Source organism: Phyllobates terribilis, unplaced genomic scaffold (genome assembly GCF_046119375.1).
Source record: "Phyllobates terribilis strain yellow unplaced genomic scaffold, ASM4611937v1 Scaffold_1__5_contigs__length_1240528914, whole genome shotgun sequence".
In the NCBI taxonomy this organism is placed as follows: Eukaryota; Metazoa; Chordata; class Amphibia; order Anura; family Dendrobatidae; genus Phyllobates; species Phyllobates terribilis.
Window position 1 is genome coordinate 721,190,586 of NW_027362761.1, and position 26,968 is coordinate 721,217,553.

At 42.9% G+C, this 26,968-nt stretch overlaps 1 protein-coding gene across 13 annotated transcripts in view; it reads right to left on the reverse strand.

Moving 5' to 3' along the window:
- The window catches only part of ADGRL3 (adhesion G protein-coupled receptor L3), a 1,088,292-nt gene that overhangs the window by 1,026,625 nt on the left and 34,699 nt on the right, over nt 1–26,968 (reverse strand). For all 13 annotated transcript variants that reach the window (XM_073686326.1, XM_073686314.1, XM_073686318.1 and 10 more), the window contains exon 2: nt 1,844–1,953. The gene's annotated coding sequence lies outside the window, so the exon portion shown is untranslated. The remainder of the gene's footprint in view (nt 1–1,843; nt 1,954–26,968) is intronic.

The following is a 26,968-nucleotide window of genomic DNA, read 5'->3' on the forward strand; positions in this document are numbered from 1 at the left end:
GCACAGAGTTTATTGCTTCTTGGTTTTTGTATATTATCTGTGCCCTATGGGGACATTACCTATATTTACAGTGGGTACGGAAAGTATTCAGACCCCTTTAAATTTTTCACTCTTTGTTTCATTGCAGCCATTTGGTAAATTCTAAAAAGTTCCTTTTTTCTCATTAAAGTACACTCTGCACCCCATCTTGACTGAAAAAAAAGTAGAAATTTTTGCAAATTTATTGAAAAAGAAAAACTGAAATATTACATGGTCATAAGTATTTAGACCCTTTGCTCAGACACTCATATTTAAGTCATATGCTGTCCATTTCCTTGTGCTCCTCCTTGAGATGGTTCTACTCCTTCATTGGAGTCCAGCTGTGTTTAATTAAACTGATAGGACTTGATTTGGAAAGGCACACACCTGTCTATATAAGACCTCACAGCTCACAGTGCATGTCAGACCAAATGAGAATCATGAGCTCAAAGGAACTGCCCAAGCAGCTCAGAGACAGAAGTCACCGGAAATGGTCTTCCAACAATCTTGAAGGAGTTCCCAGAGATGCTTAGCACTTAGCACTTGTTGTTAATTCATAGTTTTGATGCCTTCAGTGTGAATGTACAATTTTCATAGTCATGAAAATACAGAAAAATCTTTAAATGAGGTGTGTCCAAACTTTTGGTCTGTACTGTATATAAATGTTATTAATGGCGCAGTGGCCTATACTGTAAGGCAGCTACCGGACATATAGTTGATAGGAGGTATGTGTCACAGAGATGGTTGTCATCTGTGATGTAATCCTGGAGTGTTGCTCTAGTGCACATAGCACTAAGAGGTTTGTTTGGTGCATCTGGGACCAGGTTATGGGCAGCCATGAGAGATGGGCTGGTCTGGCTGCCCACATACCTCATCTCTGGGTGTAGTTGAGAGGTTAAAATGGAGTCCTTTGTTTGACACATGGTCTGTGTATGGAGGGAGTAGGCCTCCTGTGTGTTGATGTCTCCAGACTGAGCCAGTGTACCGGATGCTACCCAGCCTGTGTGCCCACAGGACTGGCCACCAGAGACTTTGTGTAAAGGACTGTTTACTTTGTTTTGCCTGCACTAAAGACTGTTTGTTTTCCTTTTTCTTATGCTTGGTTTATGAGGTAATGAACCAACACGGACATTTAAATGAAAATGTTTCCTGTTTGCCTCCCGACGCACCCAAGTGAGTAGAAACCCTACAATACCTATAAACTACAATTTTGAGTTTCTGCAAATGTATAGTCTCCTGTCCAGGCAAAAATACTCATCAAGAAGAGCAGTATTATTACCCAGCTGGAGAATGTCTTGCGCGATCTCTGAACAGACCATTAACATATAGAAGCCGAGCATCACCAAGTCAGCTCTTCCCGACCCTTCTCCTTCAAAATATAACTGTCATAGGTGTTAATGTGTATCGCCCATACTATTTGGGGATCTAATCAACCAGACAATATAGGTTTTTTTTTAGGTTGCATATTTAAGTTATTTGTCAGTACACATGTACTCACATGTCCAATCCTGTAATAAAGAGGGAGCAAGGGAAAAAAATGGAATGGTGGTGGATCTGGCATACTACATGCACAGCTTCACTTAGCATCACTTATGGGGAAACATCTCCCCCGAGAAAGTTCTCTTGGTACCACACCATGCATAGCAAAAATGATTTAATATATTTTTAGAACTGATTCAAAGACAGCATTTTGATAAGTCAACCAAGTTAGTAAAATGGCTTTAACTGTCGCTGCAGCCAATGATTCCAGTAATTACAGTATTTATTTTCTATCATAGTCACATACTACAGGTAGCTTGACAGATGTGTGGGGATTTAAACTTACCTTTTAATTTCAGCAAACCTCTGGTGTGCGCATCTGGGCATTTAGTGGCAATGTCTGGCTCCTTATCCATTCATCTATACTGCATGGTGGCATGACCATTCAGAAGCCATCTGCAACAGCAAAGAAAACATAATCCAACACTTTAACCAAGAATATTGAAACGGTCACTGTTATTTCAACTAACTTTGCATTCTTAGTAGCCAATATATGAAATGATGCAACTTATGAAATATGTTTCTTTCACCACCTATGAACCACTTCTTCTCCTTGCACTGGCCTCCAGAACTCATCATTCACTCTGGAAAACAGCTAATATCCATCTGGGTCAAAACAAGACAGACTGCCAGCTCACTGAGGTGTCATATTACAGCTGCCTATTGAAGTCTATGGAAAGGGGAGGGAGATCATGAGGGAGTAGAAGGGAGAGCATGAGTGAGTAGAAGGGAAAAGCACAGTGATAGGACAGGTAGATGAAAACACAGACCTAAGCTGCATATTTTTAATAGTTACCCCCAGTGCTGGATTTACAGCTACACTGCTCAGTACTTCTCTACACTGTCCCCCGTGATACATATGCTGCTTATAAGGGGGGTGCTACAAAGACAAAGAAGAGCATTAATCCCTTGTGACTTTGTCTACTATGTATTCTCCAGTACATGATGGCTTTCAATCTCTGCTCAATATCTCAAAAGTAACTGAAAATAAGAGACCAGCAGATAAAAGAGTTAGTGAAAAATGCAGGGTGCAACAAATAGTTCTAAACCACAGAAGGATATCTTGTATAGCTGCCAACATCTGACTCCAAGCTATCACAAACTTGGTTCATTAACAGCTCCAACATATGCAGGAAGTCTAACGGGCAATAATTTGACAGATTTTGAAGAAACCAGACTACTCATGCTTTGCAGTCTTCATGGGACAAAGTCCTCTCATATTTTATTTGGCAGTAACAGCATGTGTCACATGAGACGGGAATTGTGAAAGACATGGCACTTTATCACTTATCACTTGATGTTACTGCCGAAAAAAATATGAGAAGATTTTGTCCCGTGAAGACTGTGAAGCGTGCGGAGTCTGCTTTCTTCAAAATCTGCTGAATTAATGCCAGGGACACCCTGCGTGTGTGGGAAAAATGCAGTATACCAGTCAAATAATGGCCAGAAATAGTGTTATTCCTAATGTACACACACAGGACCGCTTATTCTGGACAGGTATACTGATTTTTTAATTGTTCAGAATCTCTTTATTTAGCACTTTAGGGAAGATAGTGCTAAATGGACATGTCCCAACATCCAGTCTAAAACAATTTCTTTATTTAAAGAGGTTGTCCACTACTTTTACATTGATGACCCATCTGTAGGACAGGGCATCAATGTCTGATTGGCCTGGGTCTGACACATGGCACCTCTGCCAATCAGCTGTTATCGGTGGCGGCCGCCGGCCGGATATACTCAGTTGCGGAGCTGTCTTCTGGTAGTGGGAGCGGCTTGGTACTACACATCCGCCTCCTATTCAAATCAATAGGAGGCGGATGTGAAGTACCCTGCCATCCACCTAGGGATGACCTATCCTAGGGATAGGTCATCAATGAAAAAGTAGTGTACAACCTCTTTATCTGTCAGTGCTGCTGCTTCCAACATACAGAGGACTGCACACTGTTACTGGCTGTACTCCATTCCTCCCTCTGTTTACAGTAGCCACGTTCAGAGCGTGGAAAAGGAGGAAAGCAAAGTCTTTAGGGAGGGCAAACCATACAGGCAGTACTATGTGAGCAAACAAATAGGGAGGGCAAACAATTTGTGGTGGGGGTGGGGGTGGATTACAAAGATTGTATTTGTGCAGAGAGAGAGATGGCAAAATTGGCAGAGGCAATCACGCCCTCCTCTCTCTGTTTTCATTAGCACAGTACAGTAGACCCTTCACGGGATTTAGAAGATGAAAATAATGCAGGATTGCAGCTTCGCTGAAATGTTACGGATAGTGAAGGCAACAGCATCTTAAAGTAAGGCTAAGTTCACATCTATGTGACTGCAGACTTGTGAGTCCTCACACAGCGTGCTCTGCACGCTGTGAGGATTCTCAGGTGTCAGCGTCGAGAATGGCAATCATGGGACTGCAAGTATGCGATATGCATACTCCCAGCCAGACCCCAGCTAGATTGTTTCCGGACTCGCACAATATACTTGCATTTAGCGCACGAGAAACAGTCTATTCAGGTTCTCGCCGGGAGAATGCATATCGCATACTTGTGGTCACGTGACTGCCGTTCCCGGCACTGACATCCGAGAATCCTCACAGTGTGTAATGTGAGCTATGTGAGGATTCACAAGTCTGCAGTCATATAGAGTGACTGCAGACTTGTCATTTTAGACTAGGCAATCCCTTTAAACTCAATGGCCCCATCAGTGTACAGTATATGCTTCAATGCCATTTTTCAGGGCTTGAGACGAAAGCCCCAAAGGAGCCACTGAAGTGTGCCAAAATGTAAAGTGAACCTAAGAGAATTCCCATAAAGTATATCATGCACTGCATTACAAAAGTTTCAAATTAGGGGCAGATTGCAAACTATATATCAAGGAATCTATACACTCAGGGATTTTCTAGTTTGGCCTCACCATGAAGACCCAGTTGATGCCCAGGTCTCGTCTTCTGTTGTTGAAATCTGTGTTAAAATTCAAAATATTTCTCGATTTTTACTTTACTTTTTTAAATAAACTATTGGTTTCACAAATTGCTTCTTTGGTTTTGGCCTCATGAATAATCTATTTATGCAGCTCATCCACAAAAAAGGCAACCTACAAAAAGATCTAGCATTTATCTAATGTATATGTGTACCTCATTAATGATAACTCTTTAAAGAGAATTTATCAGCAAGTTTTCGCTATGTAACCTGACAGCACCATTATGTAGAGGCTGAAAGCCTGATTCCAACAATGTGTCACTTTCTAGGCTGTGTGTGTTTGTTTCAATAAAATCAGTGTTTTAACAGCAGGAGATACTAGAGGACTAGGTGTCTCGTGCATCATAGTCCAACCACACCCTCACCCTGATTACCAGCTTTCTGTCAATACACAATGTAGACAGAAAGCTGCAAATCAGTGGTGTGGGTGGTGTTATACACAGATCAGCATTCCATTTCCCGAGCTCTGCTAGAACTGCAGCAGAGAAAACGATGATTCTATCATAGCTGCTGCATCCAGTAAATTAAGTCATACATCGCTGGAATTGGGGTCTCTGTCCCTACACCATGCTGCTATCAGATTACAAAGCAAAAATTTGCTGACTGATTCCCTTTAAAGGAGATACTCTTTAAAGGAGTCTATGTTATTACACAAATGTTTAGTATAATTGTTCCTTGAATGTAATCCATTTTTTTAAATAAATGTTATGATGAAACTTGAGCTACCCATTCAACACTTGAGAGCCAAACTATTGACTGGGATACCAGAGAAAAATTTTCTTCATCAATCATGTCACTTTAAAATGTATCACTATTTGAGGCACAACTGGTTAATATAAATGCTGCTCAAACATCCAGGCTGGGATTCTGCACCAAAATCTGAAATAAATTTACAATACTAGTAGCAGATTTTTTCCAGAGGATTTGAGAGTATACTGTGGATTTCCAGAATGCCTTTTATGATTTGTATTTGACACAGATTTTCACCATGGATTTAACCATTTGTTTCACATTTACCTTTACAACCTTCTATATTATGCATTAGATCCTTGCTGTATGATTGCTCATACCATTAATCATTGGTGGGATTACTGTTTTTGAAAAGTAGTAATGTGTAAAACAACTTTTCTTCAGGTAGGTTCATATAGCTATGCAATGAGATTAATATGAAAAGATCCACACATCAATGTTCCCCAACTCCAGTTCTCAAGAGCCGCCAACATGTTTTCAGGAATTCCTTAGTATTGCCCAGGTGATAATTCCATCAGCTGAGAAATACTAAGGAAATCCGAAAGACATGATGTGTTGGTGGCTCTTGAGGACTGGAGTTGAGGAACACTGATCTACAACATCCTTCAACTCCAAAGAATATATTTCCACAGCCTTGTGCTCAATGGTACCATGCCTTACACCACTTTTCCAGATGCCTGGTATTGTGCATAGACGTGTTATAACTGTTTAAACATGAAAAAACAGGATCAAATGGGTTAGCCTTGGCTCTCCATCTACCCATTACTGAGCATTGGGCACCAATGATTTTGGTGTTATGTAATAATAAAATCTCACAATTTATGTGCTCAGTTTTATTCTTGATTTTCTTGTTTATGTTTGCTACAATAAACTATAAAATGTTAATTCAGGGATGATACAAAATTGGCCCTAAGGTAGGAAACGCTTACCAAGTCCAGGAATATCAAGTATTAGGGGAAAAGGCAAAGCAATCTGTCACAAAGACAAGGATAGTTCAAGTGCATGTTGTCTTCCTTGCTCTCGAATTTGACACAATTTGGTTTTGGTTGACAGCTTACTGGGAGGGATTGGTGAGGACCCAGCGGTCATGGTACACTTTGACACCAATGACAAAGTTAGAGGTAGGGGAAAGGTCTTTAAAACCGATTTCAGGGAAATAGGCCATAGGCTTAAGGCAAGAACCTCAAAGGTACACACGTGGTCAAAACACACAGATAAAAACACCCAAGAATGACTAAGAGGAAAACTTTGGACTATTCTGAAGTGGTCTTCTATGAGCCCTGACCTAAATCCTATTGAGCATCTTTGGAAAGAGCTGAAACATGACGTCTGGAAAAGGCAACCTTCAAACACGAGACAACTGGAGCAGTTTGCTCATGAGGAGTGGGCCAAATTCCTGTCGAGAGGTGCAGAAGTCTCATTGACAGTTACAGGAATCATTTCATTGCAGTGATTGCCTCAAAAGGTTGTTCAACAAAATATTAAGTTAAGACTACCATCATTTCTGTCCAGGCCTATTTCATGAGTTTAATTTTTTTTAAATTCTGTGGAAGCAGGGTTGAAAAGCAATGTCTGACTTTCATTTGTTCATTTTCATAGATTTTTAATTTATTATTACTTTTGTCAGATTCAAGTTATTTTTGTGACCATTGTGGGTTTTTCTTTCATTAAATGAGGGGTACCAACAATTTTGACCAAGTGTGTAGTAGTCTCTAAAATACTGCCTGTACCATATGGCACGCCAGAGAAAGGCAGTGGAAAATTAGGGAGGTGAATAAGTGGCTAAGAAATTGGTGTAGGATGGAGGGTTTTGGGTTCCTGGAAAACTTGACCAACTTCTCTGTTGGCAACAGGCTTTACGCTAGGGATGGGCTGCACCTCAGTGGGGAGGATGCAGCTCTGCTGGGGAAAAAATGGCTAGAAGGTTGGAGGAGTGTTTAAACTAGGGACTGAGGGAGAGAGCAATAACTGTACAGAAGAGGAAGATCGCCTAGATAGTGACTTGAGTCTACCTGTATTGATACAGTACCACATAAAAGGCTGGTACATAAAATGAGAACAATGGGACTAGTGGAAAATACAATGGGGAAAATAAGTATTTGATTCACTGCTGATTTTGCAAGTTTTCCCACCTACAAAGAATGGAGAGGTCTGTAATTTTTATCGTAGGAACACTTCAACTGTGAGAGGCAGAATCTTTAAAAAAAAATCCAGAAAATCACATTGTATGATTTTTACATAATTAATTTGCATTCTATTGCATGAGAAAAGTATTTGATACAAAAGAAAAACAGAACTTAATATTTGGTACAGAAACCTTTGTTTGCAATCACAGAGGTCAGACATTTCCTGTAGTTCTTGACCAAGCTTGCACACACTGCAGCAGAGATTTTGGCCCACTCTTCCATACAGATCTTCTCCAAATCTTTCAGGTTTCGGGGCTGTCACTGGGCTACATTGAGTTTCAGCTCCCTCCAAAGATTTTCTATTGGATTCAAGTCTGGAGACTGGCTAGGCCACTCCAGGACCTTGAAATGCTTCTAAGGGAGCCACTCCTTAGTTGCCATAGCAGTGTGCTTTGGGTCATTGTCATACTTGAAGACCCAGCCACGACCCATCTTAATGCTCTCACTTAGGAATGAAGGTTGTTGGCCAAAGTCTCACGATACATGACCCCATCCATCCTCTCTTCAATACGGTGAAGTCGACCTGTCCACTTTGCAGAAAAGCAACCCCAAAGTATGATATTTCCCCCACCATGTTTCACAGTTGGGAAGGTATTCTTGGTGTTGTACTCACCCTTCTTCTTCCTCCAAACACGATGAGTGGAGTTAATACCAAAAAGTTATATTTTGGTCTCATCTGACAACATGACCTTCTCCCATTCCTCCTCTGGATCATCCAGATGGTCACTGACAAACTTCAAACGAGCTTGGACATGTGCTGGCTAAGCAAGAGGACCTTGCCTGCCCTGCAGGATTTTAATCCATGACGGCATAGTGTGTTACTAACGGTAATGTTTGAGACTGTGGTCCCAGCTCTCTTCAGGTCATTTACCAGGTCCTCCTGTGTAGTTCTGGGCTGATTCCTGACCTTTCTCAGAATCATCCTTACCGCACAAGGCGAGATATTGATTGACAGTCATCTAGTGTTTCTTCCATTTTCTAATAATTGTGCCAATGTTGTTGCCTTCTTACCAAGCTGCTTGCCTATTGTCCTGTAGCCCATCCAAGCCTTGTGCAGGTCTACAATTTTGTTCCTGGAGTCCTTAGACAGGTCTTTGGTCATGGCCATGGTGGAGATGTTGGAGTGTGATTGATTGTGTGGACAGGTTTCTTTTATACAGCTAACAAGTTTAAACAGGTGAAATTAATACAGGTAATGAATGCAGAGTAGGGGGCTTCTTAAAGAAAAACTAACAGGTCTGTGAGAGCCAGAATTCTTGCTGGTTGGTAAGTGATCAAATACTTATTTCATGCAATAAAATGTAAATTATTTAAAAATCATACAATGTGATTTCCTGTTTTTATTTTTAGATTCTGTCTCTCACAGTTGAAGTGTACCTACGATTAAAATTACAGACCTCTCCATACTTTGTTGAAGGGAAAACTTGCAAAATCGACAGTGTATCAAATACTTATTTTCCCCACTGTATGTGTAATTGGATTAAAAACTGGCTCAGTGATAGGAAACAAAAGGTGTTTATTAATGGATCACATTTGGATTTGGGTAACAGTGGGGTACCACAGGGGTCAGTATTGTGCCCTCTTATTTTTAACATATTTATTAATGATCTTGTGAAAGGCTTAAGGCTATGTGCCCACGTAGCGTTTTTGTAGCGTTTTTGCGGCGCTTTTACGGCCGCGAAAACGCTTGTAAAACAGTCTGCCATGCAAAGCAATGTGAATTCGGATGTGCTGCGCACATGATGCGCTAATTTGCACGCTGAATTCGCATTGCGTTGCAAAACGCAGCATGACCATTTCTACCGCGATTACGCTAAAAATTCGCGGCCATTGAGGAACATTGAAACTCAGCAAACCAGCAGGTATATGTGGATTTGCTGCGTTTCAATTAAATTCAATGGCCGCGAATTTGCAGCGTAATCGCGGTGCGTGTGGTACCCGGGATGAAGAGGAGACTACAAATCCTCTTCATCCCGGCTACCATGCGGTGAAAAAAAGAAATAAAAAAGTTAAAAATAAACAAAACCTATATATTCACCTCTCCGGCGGCCCCAGGTCTGCTCTCCGGTCTCCTCCAGTCTGCTCCCGGCCACGTCCTCTCGCCTTGGCGTCCCACAGTGTACTGTCAGGACCTGCGGTGACATCATTTAGTCACCTGATGGTCACGCGACCGCTGACGTCGGCGGTCAGGTGATGGTCGCGTGACCATCAGCTGACTAAATGACGTCACCGCAGATCCTGACGGTACACTGCGGGACGGCAAGGGGACGCGGCCGGGAGCAGACTGGAGGAGACCGGAGAGCAGACCGGGGCCGCCGGAGAGGTGAATATACAGGTTTTTTTTATTTTTAACGTTTTAAATCTTTTTTTTTTACTATAGATGCTGCATTTAAAGCATCTAAGTTGTTCACACATTATAAATCCATGCTGGTTGCATGGATTTATATTGTGTGATCAGCTTGTCAAGCACTTTTCTAAGTGATGCTCAAAATCGCTTGGAAAAGTGCTTGAAAAAACGCTTCTCTCTGGCAGAAAAAACGCATGTAAATCTGCATGCGTTTTTTTCTGCCAGAGAGAGGCAAAAACGCTCTGCATCAAATCTGCTACATGGGCACATAGCCTAAAGAGTAGAATTTCAATATTTGCAGATAATACTAAACTCTGCAGGGCACTCAACACAGAGAAAGATTTATGTAAGTTGGAGGCTTACACTAAGAAATGGCAATTGAAGTTTAATGTAGATTAATGAAAGGTCATAACTTGGGCAGAAGAAAAAAATACATAAATATGTACTAAATGGTAAAACACTCAGTAAACTGTCACGGAAAAAGACTTGGTTGTATTGGTGGACAGCAAACTCAACTTTAGTGACCAGTGTCAGGCAGCTAATAAAATAATGGGATACATTTAAAGAGACTTAGATGCTGATGACAAACACATAGTTTTGCTTCTATACAAGTCACTAGTGCAGCGACACTTAGAACGTTGTGTACAGTTTTGGGTTCCAGTGCATAAGAAGGACATAGCTGAACTAGATCGCATGCAGAGAAGAATGACCAAAGTGATTAAGGGAATGGGTGGACTGCAATACCAGGACTGGTTATCAAACTCGAGGTTATACATTTTGAGCTGTAGTATGATCAGACCATGATACTGCACGGTGAGACACAGCCATTAAATAATACACAGCAAGAGCACATTTATAAGATTATCTCAGAATAGAAAATTTTTTTTAACACATCCAATTGTGGAACTTATTTTTATTTCGAGATCTATTGATTAAAATGTACTTTGTTTGAGGGTCAACTATGTCCTGTAAATCAGTCATTTGACTGCTGTGGACAAACACTGGTGGTTGACTACATGTTCAGTGTGTGACCACTAAGATCAATTATTTGCTCCGGAGGTAAGTTGATCAAAGGATAGGAAATCCTCACTTCCGGTACTGGGTGAAAGACTACCTGTGGCAAGGATAAGTAAATTATTTATTTTCTCACATTTCCCTATTTTTCTAAAATTTTGTAAAATCTCAGAAAAACCCTTCAATTTGGAATTACTACACTTTTTAAGAAACATCTTAAGCTGCTACATTTGGTGTACTCCGCTAGATGAAAATTTATACAGTTATATGAAAAAGTTTTGGCACCCCTATTAATCTTAAGCTTAATGTTTTATAAAAATTGGTGTTTTTGCAACAGCTATTTCAGTTTGATATATGTAATAACTGTTAGACACAGTAATGTTTCTGCCTTGAAATGAGGTTTATTGTACTAACAGAAAATGTGCAATCTGCATTCCAACAAAATTTGACAGGTGCATAAGTATGGGCACCCTTATCATTTTCTTGTTTTAAATACTCCTACCTACTTTTTACTGACTTACTAAAGCACTTTTTTTGGTTTTGTAACCTCATTGAGCTTTGAACTTCATAGCCAGGTGTATGCAATCATGAGAAAAGCTACTTAAAGTGTCCACTTGCAAGTTGTTCTCCTGTTTGAATCTCCTTTGAAGAGTGGCATCATGGGCTCCTCAAAACAACTGTCAAATGATCTGAAAGCAAAGATTATTCAACATAGTTGTTCAGGGGAAGGATACAAAAAGCTGTCTCAGAGATTTAACCTGTCTGTTTCCACTGTGAGGAACATAGTAAGGAAATGGAAGAACACAGGGACAGTTCTTGATAAGGCCAGAAGTGGCAGGCCAAGAAAAACATCAGAAAGGCAGAGAAGAAGAATGGTGAGATCAGTCAAGGACAATCCTCAGACCACCTCCAGAGAGCTGCAGCATCAACTTGCTGCAGATGGTGTCACCGTGCATCGGTCAGCTATACAACGCACTTTGCACAAGGAGAAGCTGTATGGGAGAGTGATGCGAAAGAAGCCGTTTCTGCAAGCACGCCATAAACAGAGTCGGCTGAGGTATGCAAAAGCACATTTGGAGAAGCCAATTTCTTTTTGGAAGAAGGTCCTGTGGACTGATGAAACCAAGATTGAGTTGTTTGGTCATGCAAAAAGGCGTTATGCATGGCGGCAAAAAAACACAGCATTCCAAGAAAAACACTTGCTACCCACAGTAAAATTTGGTGGAGGTTCCATCATGCTTTGGGGCTGTGTGGCCAATGCCGGCACTGGGAATCTTGTTAAAGTTGAGGGACGCATGGATTCCACTCAGTATCAGCAGATTCTTGACAATAATGTTCAAGAATCAGTGAAAAAGTTGAAGTTACGCAGGGGATGGATCTTTCAGCAAGACAATGATCCAAACACCGCTCCAAATCTACTCAGGCATTCATGCAGAGGAACAATTACAATGTTCTGGAATGGCCATCCCAGTCCCCAGACCTGAATATCATTGAACATCTGTGGGATCATTTGAAGAGGGCTGTCCATGCTCGGCGACCATCAAACTTAACTGAACTGGAATTGTTTTGTAAAGAGGAATGGTCAAAAATACCTTCATCCAGGATCCAGGAAATCATTAAAAGCTACAGGAAGAGACTAGATGCTGTTATTTTTGCAAAAGGAGGATCTACTAAATATTAATGTCACTTTTCTGGTGAGGTGCCCATACTTATGCACCTGTCAAATTTTGTTTGAATGCAGATGGCACATTTTCTGTTAGTGCAATAAACCTCATTTCAAGGCAGACACATTACTGTGTCCAACAGTTATTACATATATCAAACTGAAATAGCTGTTGCTAAAACACCAATTTTTATAAAACATTAAGCTTAAGATTAATAGGGGTGCCCAAACTTTTTCATATAACTGTATTTTACAAAGGTGAAATAAGAATAAAACATTACAAAAAAGTAATGTAATTAAGGCTATGTTCATATTTGTGACACTTTTTGGTACCATCATGGGAGCAAAACAAAACAAAAAAAGAATGCAGAGCTATCAAGTCAGCAGACATTGTAGAGAGATAGCTATTTTAATCAAACAAGTTGCAAAGCCATTATTATTCTGAATGAATGCGGTAAAAGATCCAGGTGTATGGCGCTCCCAGAATGGAAACAGGTAAAAAATTGGAGTACTGACAAAATATCTCCGATATAAAAATAATTTTTATTTTAAAAACAAAATTAAAACACAACACGTTTCGGCTGCTAACAGCCTTCCTCAGGCGCCTGGAGATGAAATGGAGATCCACAACCACTTATACATCTCCTCAATTAAAAGGGGTTGGAGTTATTCATTAACCAGTGAAAACACACATTTGATAAGAACAATTGTTCTCAACAATTTATATACTGATTACGTTAATAAATCAAAAAAGTTTTTAAGGTGTGAACTCATAAAAGGGGAAAAATGCACTAAAATGTCCAAAAGATGTATTACACATATACACTGAAAAAAAATGAGCTGAGACAGTTATAATTACTTAACGGCACAAGAGCCGCATGACAACAGCAAAATTAATATACCTTCTACTTTCCCTGACGATAAAATATTTACCACCGAGTGGAACGAATATCTGGATACATGTTCCTTGAGTCTGATTAGATTTTTAACAAGTAAATGCAGGATATTAGCTTCTCAAGCAACATTACAATGTGAAAATTTGTTATATGATTTAGGCAAATATAAATCATTACCCATTTTTGAGAATATAAATAGAAATGTTATATCCAGACTAGTGTTGAGCGAGCATGCTCGACGCTGCTCGGTACTCGCCCGAGCATCTCACTACTCGGGATGTTCGTTGAGCACCGAGCATTTACGGGTTACTCAGGCGGGAGCTCGGGTCTCCGCCCTGCACGTTTGGCGCTCTTTACAGAGCCAATGAACATGCAGGGATTGCCAGCCAGTCACTGGAATGCCGCAGCCATGTTGGTTGTGGGCATTACAGTGATTGGCTGGCCGCACAGCGTCAGCTCAAGTATTTAAAACCGGGCGCCGCAATATTGGACACAGTTGCTCCGGATCAAACAGTGTAGGGAGAGTGCTGCTGAGTTAGGGAGAGATATAAAGTGCGAAATAGGTAGTGTAGGCTCTCTAAAGCCTGCAAAATCAAACAAACAGTCCTTCTCAGGACTAATATCCATCCCAGATATCTGTCAGGCAGGCAGGCTGTACAGGAGATGCAGTGGTTATACCAACAAACACTGCATTACAGTCCTGTGTGCTCCTGTTGGTCAAATTGCTAGACTTATCCCCCGGTCTCAGGGGCCAGGAAAAATCCTTTTTTTTTCATTTAAACTCTGTATTTTTTTTTCCTCAGTCAGACATACAAATACGCGTCTTATTAACCTTTAGGTATCCCCTCCCCCCCCAAAAAAAATTAGTGTGTCTGTGACTGTTCAGACACCAATATATCTGTTTTAAAGAGTCTGGTGTAGGCCAGAGAAATAGAACTGTGGTTTTGCAGTTCCACGGGTCAAATCTCTGTATTATCCTGCTTTTGGCATTATTTGCCGTAAAAAAAAACTGTAATAGTGTCTCCCTGACTGGTCAGACACCAATATATTTGTTTAAAAGAGTCTGGTGTAGGCCAGAGAAAAAGAACTGTGGTTTTGCAGTTCCACGGGTCAAATCTCTGTATTATCCTGCTTTTGGCATTTTTTGCCGTAGAAAAAAACAATAATAGTGTCTCCCTGACTGTTCAGACACCAATATATCTGTTTAAAAGAGTCTCTTGTAGGCCAGAGAAATAGAACTGTGGTTTTGCAGTTCCACGAGTCAAATCTCTGTATTATCCTGCTTTTGGCATTTTTTGCCATAAAAGAAAACTGTAATAGTGTCTCCCTGACTGGTCAGACACCAATATATCTGTTTAAAAGAGTCTGGTGTAGGCCAGAGAAATAGAACTGTGTTTTTGCAGTTCCACGGGTTAAATCTCTGTATTATCCTGCTTTTGGTATTTTTTGCCATAAAAAAAACTGTAATAGTGTCTCCCTGACTGGTCAGACACCAATATATCTGTTTAAAAGAGTCTGGTGTAGGCCAGAGAAATAGAACTGTGGTTTTGCAGTTCCACGGGTCAAATCTCTGTATTATCCTGCTTTTGGCATTTTTTGCCGTAAAAAAAAAAACCTGTAATAGAGTCTTCCTGACTGTTCAGACACCAATATATCTGTTTAAAAGAGTCTGGTGTAGGCCAGTGAAATAGAACTGTGGTTTTGCAGTTCCACGGGTCAAATCTCTGTATTATCCTGCTTTTGGCATTTCTTGCCGTAAAAAAAAAACTGTAATAGTGTCTCCCTGACTGGTCAGACACCAATATATCTGTTTAAAAGAGTCTGGTGTAGGCCAGAGAAATAGAACTGTGGTTTTGCAGTTCCACGGGTCAAATCTCTGTATTATCCTGCTTTTGGCATTTTTTGCCGTAAAAAAAAACTGTAATAGTGTCTCCCTGACTGGTCAGACACCAATATATCTGTTTAAAAGAGTCTGGTGTAGGCCAGAGAAATAGAACTGTGGTTTTGCAGTTCCACGGGTCAAATCTCTGTATTATCCTACTTTTGGCATTATTTGCCGTAAAAAAACTGTAATAGTGTCTCCCTGACTGTTCAGACACCAATATATCTGTTTAAAAGAGTCTGGTGTAGGCCAGAGAAATAGAACTGTGGTTTTGCAGTTCCACGGGTCAAATCTCTGTGTTATCCTGCTTTTGGCATTTTTTGCCATAAAAGAAAACTGTAATAGTGTCTCCCTGACTGGTCAGACACCAATATATCTGTTTAAAAGAGTCTGGTGTAGGCCAGAGAAATAGAACTGTGGTTTTGCAGTTCCACGGGTCAAATCTCTGTACTATCCTGCTTTTGGCATTTTTTGACATAAAAAAACAGTAATAGTGTCTACCTGACTGGTCAGACACCAATGTATCTGTTTAAAAGAGTCTGTTGTAGGTCAGAGAAATAGAACTGTGGTTTTGCAGTTCCACGGGTCAAATCTCTGTATTATCCTGCTTTTGGCATTTTTTGCCATAAAAAAAACTGTAATAGTGTCTCCCTGACTGGACAGACACCAATATATCTGTTTAAAAGAGTCTGGTGTAGGCCAGAGAAATAGAACTGTGGTTTTGCAGTTCCACGGGTTGAATCTCTGTATTATCCTGCTTTTGGCATTTTTTGCTGTAAAAAAAAAACTGTAATAGTGTCTCCCTGACTGTTCAGACACCAATATATCTGTTTAAAAGAGGCTGGTGTAGGCCAGAGAAATAGAACTGTGGTTTTCTTCTTCCACGGTTCTAATCTCCTTTTTCTTACCCTTTTTTCCATTGATAGTGCGAGTGTAAGCTATTTTACTTCATTTACAAGGGGCAAGGCGCGTGGCAAGGGACGTGGAACTGGACGTTCTGGTGATGGTGCATGTAGAGGACGGGGCCGTGGCCAAGGTGAAAATGTGCCACAACCAACAGCCACATCTTCTCGCTCCCGCTTCTTGACCGAATTACTAGGGAAGCACACTACAACACCAGTATTGCGAACTGATCTGTTTAATTGGATAGCAGATAATACTTCCAGTTACCTGGGCACCACCACCTCCTGTCTGTCTTCCACACGGTCAAGTTTTAGTAGCCGTGAGTCTCGACCACATACTCCTCCTCACCCTGATGCTCCTTCCTCCCACCATGCCGAGTGTTGTCAGACAGCAATTAATCCCACACTTGGACACTCTGAAGAGCTGTTCACTGGTCCATTTCCATATTTGTGCCCCTCGCCTGCTCCGCTTAAAGTGGTGGAAGAGGAGATGCCCAAATATGTAGCGATGCCCAAATATTTGAACAGGCATGGCCACAGGAAGCCGACGCTGGCAATTTGTCACAAGAGGTGGACGATGACGAGACACAATTGCCAGGAAGTGAGGAGGAGGATCGTGGTGCGCAAGTGGAAGAGGAGGAGGTGGTGGATGATCTAGTAACTGACCCAACGTGGCAGGAGGACACGCAGAGCGAGGCCAGCAGCACACAGGGGGAGGGGGGCAGAGTACCCCAACAGGCAGGAAGAAGCAGTGTGGTGGCCGCACACAGAAGGCGGGCAACGGTTCCCCGTAACACCAACACGAGGGACGTTGCCAGTACAACCGTTAGGTCTTCCAGAGTCTGGAATTTTTTTAAAGACTCTGCTGATAACCCCAAAAAGACCATTTGTACCACCTGCCATGCCAGCATCAGCAGGGGTGACAAAACTACCAGCCTGACCACCACCAGCATGATCAGGCACATGTCAGCAAAGCACCCGACTTTGTGGGGCGAACCCCAGGGTCCACTACCAGTGTCAGCGGGTGTCACCACTGCTTCTTCCGCTGTTGTGCGTGTAATAGAACCCCCTGTTGTGCGTGAAAGGCAATCCCCTGTCCATACTGCATGCAAAGATGCCCCCTCCTCTCAGTCTTCACATGTTATGGCAGTTTCTCAAGAAACAGCATCAACGTCCACGTCCACTTCCCACCGCAGCGTTCAATTGTCCATATCCCAGAGCTTTGAATGAAAGCGCAAATTCGCAGACAACGCCCCACAGGCCACAGTCCTAAATTCGCACATTTCACGACTGCTTGCGTTGGAAATGCTGCCTTTTAGGCTGATGGAGACTAAATCCTTCCACAACCTTATGGCGGTGGCAGTCCCTCGATACTCGGTCCCCAGCCGACACTAATTTGCCCGGTGTGCCATCCCCGCACTACACAAGCACGTGTCCCAAAACATCTGCCGTGCCCTCAACAACGCAGTTACTGGGAGAGTCCACCTGACAACGGACACGTGGACAAGTGCTTGTGGCCAGGGACGGTACATCTCCCTGACGGCACACTGGGTAAACATAGTGGAAGCCGGGACCCAGTCGGACCTTGGGAAGGAGCACATCCTCCCCATACCGAGAATTTCGGGCCCTATGTCAGTGAGAGTTGCCCCCACAGTGTACAGCTCATGCGCATCATCCTCCTCCTCATGTTCAGCCTCCATCTCAGATATCACCACATCAGTTACAAGCTGGAAGCACTGCAGTACTGCCTCAGCCAAGCGGCAACAGGCTGTGCTGAAACTCATAAGCTTAGGTGATAAACCTCACACTGCTTGTGAGTTGTGGACAGCTGTAAAAGAGCAGGCAGATCTGTGGCTGAGATCGCTGAACCTACATCCAGGAATGGTCATGTGTTACAATGGCTGTAACCTGGTGGCGGCTCTGAGGCGAGGCGAGATCACACACGTACCATGCCTGGCTCATGTGCTTAACCTCGTGGTTCAGCGGCTTCTTAAATCGTACCCCGAGTTGCCAGATCTGCTCGTCAAAGTACGCCGCCTGTCAGCTTATTTTCGGAAGTCGGCTACAGCTTCCGCCGCCCTTGCTGTGTTGCAGCAGCGTTTGCAGCTTCTGGCACACCGACTGGTGTGTGATGTCCCCACACGTTGGAACTCTACCCTCCACATGTTGCAAAGGATTTGTGAGCAGAAGAGAGCAGCTGTGGAGTACCAGCTGCAACAAGGCCGTCGATATTCAGGTCAGACTCCACACACAAGACCACAGGAGTGGACCTGGATGTCTGACATATGTACAATCCTGACAAACTTTGAGGAGTCCACCAAGATTGTGAGTGGCGATGACGACACCATTAGCGTCAGCATCCCACTTGTCTGTCTTTTGCAACCCTCTCTGAGAATTAAAAAGGAGGCATTGCAGCCAGAGTATGATGAGATGGATCAAGAAGCCATAATGGGCGATTACACACAGCCCAGCCTCATCTCATCCCAAAGTGCATTGGGGGACAATGAGGGAGAGGAGGAGGAGGAGGAAGAACAGGAGCTGGTATCATGCGCTGTAGACGGTAGTACCTGTACAACTGTCATACAGTGGGTTCAGCGTGGGTGGCCTGTGGACAGGGGGAGGAGGGGGAGGAGGAGGAGAGCATGGTCAGTCGTCATCTTGGTGAGGACACGGAAGTCTTGCCCGTTACCAGTCTGGCACGCATGGCTGACTTTATTTTATGCTGCCTTAACCGTGACCCTCGCGTTGTCAAAATGTTGGGTGACAGTCATTACTGGTTGGTGACACTTTTAGACCCCCGCTAGAAGGAGAACTTTCACTCTCTTATTCCTGAGGTAGAGAGGTCTACAAAAATGTGGCAGTACCAGAAGGCCCTTGCTGCAGAACTGTTAAAAAAATTCCCATCTGAACACGCTAGCGGCAGAGGTCACAGTTCGTTGACCAACCAAGGCGTACAGGCGAGAAAGACGCAACTCCAATCCAGCAGAGGCAAGGGAACACTGTCAACATTCTGGGACAGTTTTCTGAGACCCGCCCAGGTTACAGGCCCTGAGGCGCGCGGTACTCTCACAAGGAGTGGAAAGTTTCAAAAGATGGTGAGGGAGTACCTTGCCAACCGTACCAGTGTCCTCCGTGATTCCTCTGTGCCTTTTAATTATTGGGTATCCAAGCTGGACACTTGGAATGAACTCGCTCTGTACGGCTTGGAGGTCCTGGCCTGCCCTGCCACTAGCGTGTTATCGGAGCGTGTTTTTAGTGCCGCTGGGGGAATTATAACTGATAAGCGCACTCGCCTGTCAACTGACAATGCTGACAAGCTGAACCTTATCAAAATGAACAAGGCCTGGATTGGGCCAGACTTCTCATCACCACCAAATGAAAGCAGAGTAACATAAAGTCAAATCCACTGTGTTATTTCGGGAGGTGTATTCCCATGCACCGCTTCACACCCACACATGGGTATACGCTTCCTCATTTCGGCTGTATTTTGCTCTTCTCCTTATCCTCAGCCTCCACCACCACTATACCACCAGGGTGACCGTGGTCCGTGTTGCCAGCATTGCAAGTTCCTCCGTCCTAATTTTTGGCAACTTTTGCTTGGAAGGCATAGGCAAAGACTATGGGAGACCCACTCCCCAATAATGGGAATAATGTTTTTAATATGCTGTACTGCATGGCTCTTGTAAGGGGCATGAAAACCGACTTGTTAAGCTACTCTGAACTCCACGTCTCTTCCAAGGAGCATTAAAACCGTCTTGTTAAGCTACTGCGACCTCCACCACTTTTCCAAGGGGCATTAAAACCGTCTTGTTAAGCTACTGCGACCTCCACCACTTTTCCAAGGGGCATTAAAACAGTCTTGTTAAGCTACTGCGACTTCCACCACTTTTCCAAGGGGCATTAAAACCGTCTTGTTAAGCTACTGCGACCTCCACCATTCTTCCAAGGGGCATTAAAACCGTCTTGTTAAGCTACTGCCACCTCCATGTCTCTTCCAAGGGGCATTAAAACCGTCTTGTTAAGCTACTGCGACCTCCACCACTTTTCCAAGGGGCATTAAAACCGTCTTGTTAAGCTACTGCGACCTCCACCAAATTTCCAAGGGGCATTAAAACCGTCTTGTTAAGCTACTGCGACCTCCACCACTTTTCCAAGGGGCAGTAAAACCATCTTGTTAAGCTACTGCGACCTCCACCATTCTTCCAAGGGGCATTAAAACCATCTTGTTAAGCTACTGCAACCTCCACGTCTCTTCCAAGGGCATTAAAACTGTCTTGTTAAGCTACTCTGAACTCCACGACTCTTCCAAGGGGCATTAAAACCGTCTTGTTAAGCTACTGCGACCTCCACGTCTCTTCCAAGGGGCATTAAAACCGTCTTGTTAAGGTACTGTGACCTCTACGTCTCTTCCAAGGGGCATTAAAACCATCTTGTTAAGCTACTGCGACCTCCACCACCTTTCTAAAGGGCATTAACCCTCCGTCACATACAATAGGCCTGACAGGCACATCTCTTTTACTTTCATTTCTCCTTCCTCACCAGATTGAGAGGAAATCCCCTCCCTCCAGGTAGTCTCCTGTCTCTAGCAGCTCTGTGAAACCTCATACCACAGTTGGATTGCAGAGCTTCAGGAGGACAGATATAACTGCGCTAATCTCTCATGCTCATTGTATGTGAACACGTCACACTCAATAAGGTTGGTATTTTATGTTTTTATTCATCACAATTGTTTATTTAGCTTCTTTTATGAATGTATAGCACAAAGTGTGAGAATATTTCATAGAAATAAGGCAGATTAAAAAAGAAAGTGTGCTGCTCAGGCATATACAGTAGTTCCCTAACACATATTCCTTCTCTTGTTTCAGATTATCTGCTGAAATGGAGAGGAAAATGTACAATTTATCAAAAAACCTTGATGTTGAGGAAGTAACAAACATGTTGTTAGATGATGCAGACCCCACACTGAATGAGGATTTAGGAGAGGAAAGTGAGATTGATTCTCATGATGAGGTGGAAGTATGTGAAGTGGATTCTGAAACAGAGCAAGATGGTGACAGTGATGAGGATGAAGATGTAGAATCTTATTATATGGGAAAAGATAAAAAAAACCAATGGAACAAGAAGCCACTCCAGAAAAAACATAGGGAACCTCAAAACATTATTACTCACCTTCCTGCAGTTATAGGAACTGCAAGTAATGCAAAAACTGCAGTTGAATGCTGGAATAGTTTATTCACAGATGACATTCTGGACTCTATTGTCACATATACCAACCAATATATAGACATTATAAAGGACAAGTTCATCTGCAACAGAACCATCAAGGCCACAGATGAAATAGAACTGCGTGCTTTTTTTGGATTATTATACCTTGCAGGAGCTTATAAGGCAAATAAACAAAGTTTGGAGGAACTTTGGAGTAAAGATGGGGATGGAGTTGAATAATTTGGCCTTGTTATGTCCATAAACAGATTCCAGCTTCTAATTCGTTGCCTTCGGTTGACGACAGAACTACCCGAACCGAACGTAAAACACATGACCGACTTGCTCCAATTCGTGATATATTCCAAAAATTTGTTGAAAACTCTAAAAAAAGCTATTGCCCTGGGGAGAATCTCACTATTGACGAAATGCTCCCTGGTTTTCGTGGTAAATGTGCCTTTCGTCAATATATTCCATCAAAGCCTAACAAATATGGAATAAAAATGTATGCCCTTATTGATGCCAGTAAGACCTACACTTACAACCTGGAAGTTTATGCAGGAAAACAACCAGAAGGTCCTTACTGTGTCAGCAACAAACCCAGTGATGTTGTAAAAAGACTGGCTGAGCCCTTATTTGGATCGGGTCGCAATATAACAGCAGACAATTGGTTTTCAAATTGTGATCTGATTGATTATCTGAAAATGCAGAAGCTTTCATATGTCGGAACTGTAAGAAAAAATAAAAAAGAATTGCCTACACAGTTTGTAAGTGTGAAAGGGAGACAACAGTACAGCAGTATGTTTGCATTCCATAATGGAAAGGTTTTGGTTTCCTATGTACCACAAGCAAAAAAAATTGTACTTCTTCTATCAACACTTCATGATGATGATGCCATCGATCCTGGGACTGAGGCACAAAAAAACCCGGAGATAATTACATTTTATAATGCAACCAAAGGGGGTGTTGATACAGCTGATCAGATGTGCTCAACTTTCAACGTCAGCAGAAACACCAAACGCTGGCCAATGGTCATATTTTTTGCTATGTTGAATTTGGGTGGTATAAATTCACAAGTCATTTACCTTGAAAACAAGCTTGAACCACTCCGTAGACGATTCTATCTGAAAAAATTGGCCCATGAACTAGTGCTAGGAGAGCTACGCAGGAGAAGTATGAAAACAATCGGTATCCCCTCTCGCCTTCAAGTTCAGCTCAAAAGATTCCGCCCAGAAGATGATAGTGAAAATTCACCACCTGCACCACCTCCCAAAAGAAGGAGATGCACCACCTGCACCACGGAAAGCGGAATCAGAAGGCTTTCTAATTATGAATGTCACAAATGTCATAATGCAATCTGCCTGACACATACAAAAATGATGTGTAATTCTTGCTCTTTGCTCTGCAAGTGTAATTTTTCTGGGGAAACTTCAGGATCTAATTCTGATTGAATATGTGTTTAATAGTACTTAAGGTACCTTAAAATTAAGTTTGTTTCCATAAATTTTCTTTGTAGAGTTTTTTGACAGAGTCGAACTGGGGACTATTGGGCGGGAGTTTTGAAATGTTTGTATTTCAGAGTTATTAGTTTTATGTTAAGTAAATGGGGTTTTTTTGCACTTGATTATGTGTAGTCTCTTTTATTACATCCCTATGAAGGTCACTGATCACTTTTAGAGCACTGAAATTGCAAACATTAGATATTATAGGTATTTTTCTAGAATGCGCCTGACAGTCACATTGTATGTGAACTCGTTAGAACCGATATTGTATGTAACGGAGGGTTAAAACCATCTTGTTAAGCTACTGTGACCTCCACCATTCTTCCAAGGGGCATTAAAACTGTCTTGTTAAGCTACTGCGACCTCCACGTCTCTTCCAAGGGGTATTAAAACCGTCTTGTTAAACCACTCTGAACTCCACAGCTCTTCCAAGGGGCATTGAAATGTTGTTTTTAATTAACTCTAACCTCCACGACTCTTCCAACGGGCATTGCATTTCCTCCTAATTTTAGTCAGCTTTTGCTTTTCAATGCGTAGGCGAACACTAAGGGAGACCCACTCCCCAATAATGGGTGGAAGGTTTTTAGTATGCTGTAATCCACGTCTGTTTCAAGGGGCATTGCAGTTCCTCATAATTTTTGGAAAGCCTTCCATTCACTGCTTAGGCCAAGAGTGTACAGGAGACCTAGTTGCTATAAATGGAAAAAACGGTTTAGTTAAGGCCCTCTGACCTCCATGTCACTTCCAAGGGGCATTGGAGAGCCTCGAAATTTTTGGTAGGCATTGCACTCACTGTATGCCCTATAACTGTGTAGCCGAACCGCTCCTTTTGGTACAGAAACATATCCTACAAGACATGTGTGGTTGACTGGCCTGATATTGATGTGAATGGTCCCCGTTCCTCCTGCTCTTTCTCCTTTGCCACCACCTCATCCATCATTCATCACCTGAAGCTTTGTTTTAACGGGAGTCATAGAACTGGGATAGTAGCAGGAAAACATCCAGCAATCCTCGGAGGAGGTAGGATATGCGCCACCTCAGGCCTAGCCGCTACTACATACATACGCTTGCATTCCAATAAAACAAAGCAGATGCTAACTTCTATCATCATCATCATGCTCCTCACCTTGGCACTCTCAACTCCCCTGATGGAGAAGCCAGGGCCCACCAGAGGAGTCTGGTTCTCTGGTGGGCTCGTCCAATGCTGCCCTAAAGCAGGCCAGGCTAAGAAAAGTGTGGGGGAAGTTGACAGGAGAAATAGGGGCGGCTGGGGACCGTTTATGGACACCCGGCCTCCCCCAGGCGGCTGGGGACTGTGTGTGGACACCCGGCCGCGGGGCGACTGGGGACCGAGTATGGACACCCGGCCGCCGGGCGGCTGGGGACTGAGTATAGATACCAGGCCGCCGACGCAGCCATGACATGGTGGCCGGCGTCTGCCTCCACATGCCTAAAAGGCCCAATTTCAAGTGCAAGCAAGCTAGCAGTATGGTATTGCAGCCTGGGGGGGGGGGGGGGGGGGCAGGTTGCACACTTACGCTTGCATTCCAAGAAAAAAAAGCAGATGCTAACTTCTATCATCATCATCATGCTCCTCACCTGGGGACCGAGCGTGGACACCCGGCCGCCGGGCAGCTGGAGACTGAGTATGGATACCTCGCTGCCGAAGCAGCCATGAGGTAGTGGCCAGCTCTTCAGCCTCCTCCAAACTAAAAGGCCCCATTTCAAGTGCAAGCAAGCTAGCAGTATGGTATTGCAGCCTGGGGGTGGGTGGGTGGCAGGCTGCATACTTGCGCTTGCATTGCAAGGAATGGGGAGGTACAATTGAACACTGCCCTGGGACAAGGACTTGCACGGGGATAGTTGCAAGTCTGCATCTTCTGATGCGGCAAGGATCACTTCTGATGGGCACACTTTTAGGCAGTGACCTGGGTGTCAGAGATGCTTCCAGGGGTCTTCCCCATGCTGTTCCCATGTCTTTTCAGCACTGTATGCATGTGTCACACAGCACATGGCCAGATAAGATTGTAAAATGTTAAAATGACATTTCCCGGTGAATGCATTTGTCACGGTTGAAAGCAATACAAAAGTGCAAAAACGCATAAAAAATGCTACTTGTAAACCTAGCCCAAGGTGTGGAGGAGTATTTTTGTTTTTGGTAATTTATTTTACCTTATACACAAGTCTTTACCCTGGAAAGGATGTTACTTAACCTATTATACAGGAAAACCGTTTCAGTTTCGTTTTTGAATGTTTTATTGTGAGCAGTAAAAGTGGTTTAATACCTCTGACCACGTTGTTGACAGCAGTGACCTGGGGGTCAGAAATGCTTCCTGGGGCGATCCCCATGCTGTCCCCATGTCATTTGAACACTGTCACTATCGTTTTGGGCACTTTTTAGCCTTTCTACAGACTGCCGGGGGTGCCGCCGCAAAAATGCTCGGGTCTCCCATAGACTAACATTGGGCTCGTTGCTCGGGTCGAGCACCCGAGTATCACGGTGAGCTCGGCCCGAGCTTCGAGCATCCGAGCATTTTAGTGCTCCCTCAACACTAATCCAGACTCAAAACATTTGAGAAAGAATTAACCGAAAGAAAAGCTAGTAAATTAAAACGTGATCCCCTTTTTAATAGAGACAATATTGCACATTCCCACACTGGTCAGTTTTAGTGATGAGCGAGTATGTTCAGTTAACCCTTTCGACGAGTATGCTCGGGCGAGTACCGAGTATCCTCAGCGTACTCGGTGATATGTTTAAATCACTCCCGTGTGCATGATTTGCGACTGTTTGACAGCTTTAATACATGTGAGGAATGCTTAAGAAACAAGCATTCCTCACATGTATTAAAGCTATCTATCAGTTGCAAATCATGCACACGGGAGTGATTTAAACATATGACCGAGCACGCTATAGATACTCAGTGCTCGGCCGAACATACTCGTCTAAAGAGTTAACCGAACATGCTCGCTCATCACTAGTCAGTTTCAATCAAACAAGGAACACCACAAAACTCACAGTACTTTATCTCACCACACCTTTTATAACCATACACCTTCCCCCTCTGTACGGTCCCATTCTCTTTGGAATACAAGATCCATATTACACAATACTACAACAATACTATTACTACTGTTACAAATCCTTTCCACAATAAATCTCTGAATAACACTACCACTCGATCATACACCAACTCACATACTCCATATACAGTTACAACTTCCACATCACTCTCCAATCCTCCTCCTTCCATTACTGTCCCTATTCCTTCTCTTTCCAATCCCTCTATTCCTGCCTCTAATCCTCATCTCCCTCCATGACCTCTTCTGTCTGACTACCCACTCAGACACCTTCCCCAAAATCTGCCAAAGTTGACCCTATGGAAATTCTGACAGATTTGAGTGAACTCACTCATCATGATGTTTCCTATCAATCCTCCACCCAAACCACGGTTATTTTATATCCACCACCACCACATACTCCTCTGCCCTCTCCTTCTGCCACCAGCACGTCATTTCACATTTCTTTTTTAGAATTTGGACCCACATGTCATCCTCCGTCCTATTCCTGACACAAGCTCTTGAGCCAGAGTACTCATCATTCATTCTGCTCCCACTCTCAGGTGTGCACTTCAGAATCGGAACACGCTAAAATACTATTTCACTCCTCTCCCCCCTTACACAATTCGTAAACGAAAAGAAACGTTGAAGCAGAGCAAGTAGAGAGCAAACACAATAGAAAACCTCACAAGTCCTATAAGTAAAGTCTACAAACTATAAAGATCTTCAAACTTTCTAATTATACATGGAACCAAGGGGAGCTTGGGCTTTTGAGTAAGGGTCTTAAAGTTTGTCCTTCCCAAAATTCAAATAATTTTCATTTGTTTCTTAACTTTAATTTTTTGTCCGTAAATTAACATTAAGAAGACATTTTACTATCACGAAAGGCTTACTTGAAAATAAAACAACCCTGGTTAGGGACAATTTTATACATAAGGACGTGAAACTCAGTTCCAACTTTTACCCTACATATCACAGGGATCTTTATCTTGATGATAGGAAAGAAACACCAGCTCATCTGGGTACTAGTTTCCTGAAGCACGG